We start from the raw sequence: 5000 nt of genomic DNA, 5'->3' as shown, positions 1-5000 counted from the left end.
TCAGCGGGTAGTCTCGCCTGCTCTGAGGTCGTTGTACGAGGTGTCGCACGCCACACCGCCAGCCGGCTGTGCACGCTACCGAGAAAGTACCGGTATGCGAACCGCCAGGCGACGGGCGCGCATCGCACGTTTAAGGAGACGCGGCCGGCCACACAGGCGACCACGACACTCCCACGTCTCCGAAGCGGGACAAACGCCGCGCGCTTCAGTATACGTAGCCGACCCTCAGCCAGACGTGGCCCGGGAACGGAATCCATGGACCGCAATGTGCGTTCGAAACGTCGATGTTCATGTGTCCTGCAGTTCACATGTCGACGCGCAATTTGCTGCGTTCTTCATCGACCCACGAGCCGAGTGATCCACCGTCCTGGGTGATCTTTTCCTTTTCAGTCTCCCACTGTCTCTTTCAAGACAGTAGCATTTGCGGGACTGAGGCGTCTGACGGCCCCTGTTCCACTATTTTTTTTGTGTCCAACGGCCTCACAGCCGATGGGCGTCGTACGGCTCCACACCGGAGCGGACAGGCACTCGGGCGAACGTCATTCAAAACCGGCGCCAGGCGCCAGGTACCGCAGGCCAGCCGCTCCAGAGCTTCAGCGCTCGTACCACACAACAACAACAACACTTCCGCTAGTTTTGAGAGGCACGCGTGGTTCCGCACGCGGCGCACGGCCACTGCCGTACAGGTAGCGTGTTGCGCGACACGACACGCACATCGAAAGACATGCAGTCTAGTCGGTAATGATCCTTCCGCAGGTTCACCTACGGAAACCTTGTTACGACTTTTACTTCCTCTAAATGATCAAGTTTGGTCATCTTTCCGGTAGCATCGGCAACGACAGAGTCGATGCCGCGTACCAGTCCGAAGACCTCACTAAATCATTCAATCGGTAGTAGCGACGGGCGGTGTGTACAAAGGGCAGGGACGTAATCAACGCGAGCTTATGACTCGCGCTTACTGGGAATTCCTCGTTCATGGGGAACAATTGCAAGCCCCAATCCCTAGCACGAAGGAGGTTCAGCGGGTTACCCCGACCTTTCGGCCTAGGAAGACACGCTGATTCCTTCAGTGTAGCGCGCGTGCGGCCCAGAACATCTAAGGGCATCACAGACCTGTTATTGCTCAATCTCGTGCGGCTAGAAGCCGCCTGTCCCTCTAAGAAGAAAAGTAATCGCTGACAGCACGAAGGATGTCACGCGACTAGTTAGCAGGCTAGAGTCTCGTTCGTTATCGGAATTAACCAGACAAATCGCTCCACCAACTAAGAACGGCCATGCACCACCACCCACCGAATCAAGAAAGAGCTATCAATCTGTCAATCCTTCCGGTGTCCGGGCCTGGTGAGGTTTCCCGTGTTGAGTCAAATTAAGCCGCAGGCTCCACTCCTGGTGGTGCCCTTCCGTCAATTCCTTTAAGTTTCAGCTTTGCAACCATACTTCCCCCGGAACCCAAAAGCTTTGGTTTCCCGGAGGCTGCCCGCCGAGTCATCGGAGGAACTGCGGCGGATCGCTGGCTGGCATCGTTTATGGTTAGAACTAGGGCGGTATCTGATCGCCTTCGAACCTCTAACTTTCGTTCTTGATTAATGAAAACATACTTGGCAAATGCTTTCGCTTCTGTTCGTCTTGCGACGATCCAAGAATTTCACCTCTAACGTCGCAATACGAATGCCCCCGCCTGTCCCTATTAATCATTACCTCGGGTTCCGAAAACCAACAAAATAGAACCGAGGTCCTATTCCATTATTCCATGCACACAGTATTCAGGCGGGCTTGCCTGCTTTAAGCACTCTAATTTGTTCAAAGTAAACGTGCCGGCCCACCGAGACACTCAACAAAGAGCACCCTGGTAGGATTTAAACGGGGTCCGCCTCGGGACGCGAAAGCACCCCTTCGGCTCGCCCCACCGGCAGGACGTCCCACGATACATGCCAGTTAAACACCGACGGGCGGTGAACCAACAGCGTGGGACACAAATCCAACTACGAGCTTTTTAACCGCAACAACTTTAATATACGCTATTGGAGCTGGAATTACCGCGGCTGCTGGCACCAGACTTGCCCTCCAATAGATACTCGTTAAAGGATTTAAAGTGTACTCATTCCGATTACGGGGCCTCGGATGAGTCCCGTATCGTTATTTTTCGTCACTACCTCCCCGTGCCGGGAGTGGGTAATTTGCGCGCCTGCTGCCTTCCTTGGATGTGGTAGCCGTTTCTCAGGCTCCCTCTCCGGAATCGAACCCTGATTCCCCGTTACCCGTTACAACCATGGTAGGCGCAGAACCTACCATCGACAGTTGATAAGGCAGACATTTGAAAGATGCGTCGCCGGTACGAGGACCGTGCGATCAGCCCAAAGTTATTCAGAGTCACCAAGGCAAACGGACCAGACAAGCCAATCCGATTGGTTTTGATCTAATAAAAGCGTCCCTTCCATCTCTGGTCGGGACTCTGTTTGCATGTATTAGCTCTAGAATTACCACAGTTATCCAAGTAACGTGGGTACGATCTAAGGAACCATAACTGATTTAATGAGCCATTCGCGGTTTCACCTTAATGCGGCTTGTACTGAGACATGCATGGCTTAATCTTTGAGACAAGCATATGACTACTGGCAGGATCAACCAGGGAGCTGCGTCAACTAGAGCTGAGCAGCCGGCCGCCCGGGAGTGTGTCCCGGGGGCCCGCGCGAACACGCAAGCGTCCGCTCAATTATTCTGCAAACAGGAGGAGGCCGAGCTCCCCTGCACGATACACCTCGAAACCCTCTCAGGTCCCGGCGGCGCGCAGCGCCGTCCTAGGTACTTGGTCGGTTTCGAGAGAGGCGCAATCGCCCGGAGTTAGGCGAGTAGACGGTTTTAGTGCGAACACCCTTGCTCCCAACTGAGCTTGCCGCTGCCGACAGAGGCCCGGGAGCGTGCTGTCGTGGCATTGCCGGCGGGAGACAACACGCGCCACCTATGGTGACCGGCAGCTCCAACGCCAGCGCCACACAAGGGCAAAGCCCCACTTGGGTGCAGAAGCGAACTCTCCCAGCACAGCGCACGCGCCAACACGTCCGCACAACTGCGATACAAACCACCTGCGAGAACCGCTGGGGCGACCGAGCAGCAGACGGCGTCGCGGCGCCGAGTGCCAGGCGGCGGCGCATCCTCAACGCACACAGTCCTCAATCAGACCAGCACACTGCAGATGTCCACCGCGCTTCGCACCGGGCTCGGCTGAACCAACTTTGGCCGCCAGGCGCCGCGTGCAGGGTGCGCCGCAGCGTAGCTGCGCCGCCTGCCGGGCCCGTCGGCTGGCGCTCCTGCCACTCGGCGCCCCCCACCAGCCGGCTGTTGCGCGTGCGCCCACGCAGCGCGCGGCCAACACGCCGGGCGGCCCCCCTTCACCGGCCGGGAACAGTCCCACCAAGCCACCGCCGCGTATCGCTTCATACCCACATGGGCCTAGTCACGTGTGTGGATGTGGCGGGTACCGCTGAAACAACCGGTTAATAGCTGTACCGATCGTCGCCATCACAGATTCACCTCCAGCGTGAACAACCGCTCAACAACGGATTTCCAGTTCATTTGCGTATCTTGGGCAGTAAACGTAGATGTCCACCTACATTTGCGAATTCAACAATTCTTGCATGCCAGGATGTCATGTGTCACGACACGCTACATCAGACCACATACACACTGCGACATGTGCAGAAGAGAACACGTGGAAGGTGGCCCGCGCAAGTATGCGATGTCCCTTCCGCGATCCACTGTCAACCGGCATCTGCGGCATGTCCCAGATATGGAACGCGGTCCACCAGGGTAGCACTTTGTGTGAGGCAATACGACAAAGTCGGAATACACGCGTCACTACATCAGACGGCTCACGCTGACCTGACCTGACCTGACCTGACCTGACTCACCGCACCACCACCCCCAGCGACCCAGGGTGACATACAATGCGTTCGTACGTTCCTCCCACACGCCTCTACGGCGTACCACAGTGCAACCTAGCTGTTATTGGGAGACGAGACAAGTAGCATCGAGCACAACATATGGAAATTGAGATTCGACACCGTTGGGCACAGCCAGCGTACAGTCACACGTATCACACTACTTCACTCTGTACGTAACTACCGATGATCGGTACAGCGTGTGGGTTACGCGTACGACATCAGCGGACAATGGACACAGACCATACCACGACGTACACTGAGGGCGTCGACATCTGAATGCAACTGAACAGCTGCGAGGCTCATTTAACACTCACACGCCAGACCGACCAGCTTGAGAGGACAGAGACACAAAGAGGGGGACAGAGGGGGGGGGGGGGCCGATATAGTCCTATTGCAGTACAATTGACAGTGGATAGCGGGAATATGTGGAAAGTAAGCAACACTCGCAAGACATCTACATGAGGATAACAACGACACCAGAGATTCCGAGCAGTGAACTATGTTAGGCAAAGGGACAACGTGGGTTAGGTTAAGGGACAACGTGGGTTAGGTTAAGGGACAACGTGGGTTAGGTTAAGGGACAACGTGGGTTAGGTTAAGGGACAACGTGGGTTAGGTTAAGGGACAACGTGGGTTAGGTTAAGGGACAACGTGGGTTAGGTTAAGGGACAACGTGGGTTAGGTTAAGGGACAACGTGGGTTAGGTTAAGGGACAACGTGGGTTAGGTTAAGGGACAACGTGGGTTAGGTTAAGGGACAACGTGGGTTAGGTTAAGGGACAACGTGGGTTAGGTTAAGGGACAACGTGGGTTAGGTTAAGGGACAACGTGGGTTAGGTTAAGGGACAACTTAGTTAGGTTAAGGGACAACTTGAGTTAGGTTAAGGGACAACTTGAGTTAGGTTAAGGGACAACTTGAGTTAGGTTAAGGGACAACTTGAGTTAGGTTAAGGGACAACTTGAGTTAGGTTAAGGGACAACTTGAGTTAGGTTAAGGGACAACTTGAGTTAGGTTAAGGGACAACTTGAGTTAGGTTAAGGGACAACTTGAGTTAGGTTA

General features: G+C 55.1%; 3 non-coding genes across 3 annotated transcripts in view; all 3 read right to left on the bottom strand.

Moving 5' to 3' along the window:
• LOC126325335 (large subunit ribosomal RNA) overlaps nt 1-31 on the bottom strand; it is a 4222-nt gene extending 4191 nt beyond the window's left edge. The window contains exon 1 of the ribosomal RNA XR_007560025.1: nt 1-31. This exon is cut by the window's left edge and continues 4191 nt beyond it. This is a non-coding gene — a ribosomal RNA (large subunit ribosomal RNA).
• A 188-nt stretch (nt 32-219) lies between these two features.
• On the bottom strand, nt 220-374 carry LOC126325362 (5.8S ribosomal RNA). Its single transcript, XR_007560048.1, has one exon. It is a non-coding gene; the product is annotated as a 5.8S ribosomal RNA (ribosomal RNA).
• Nucleotides 375-739: 365 nt separating this feature from the next.
• On the bottom strand, nt 740-2632 carry LOC126325387 (small subunit ribosomal RNA). Its single transcript, XR_007560071.1, has one exon. It is a non-coding gene; the product is annotated as a small subunit ribosomal RNA (ribosomal RNA).
• Between the last annotated feature and the right edge of the window lie 2368 nt (nt 2633-5000).

Source organism: Schistocerca gregaria, unplaced genomic scaffold (genome assembly GCF_023897955.1).
Source record: "Schistocerca gregaria isolate iqSchGreg1 unplaced genomic scaffold, iqSchGreg1.2 ptg000920l, whole genome shotgun sequence".
In the NCBI taxonomy this organism is placed as follows: domain Eukaryota; kingdom Metazoa; phylum Arthropoda; class Insecta; order Orthoptera; family Acrididae; genus Schistocerca; species Schistocerca gregaria.
The sequence above is the reverse complement of the archived record's forward strand: the minus strand, read 5'-3'. Positions and strand labels throughout refer to the sequence as shown.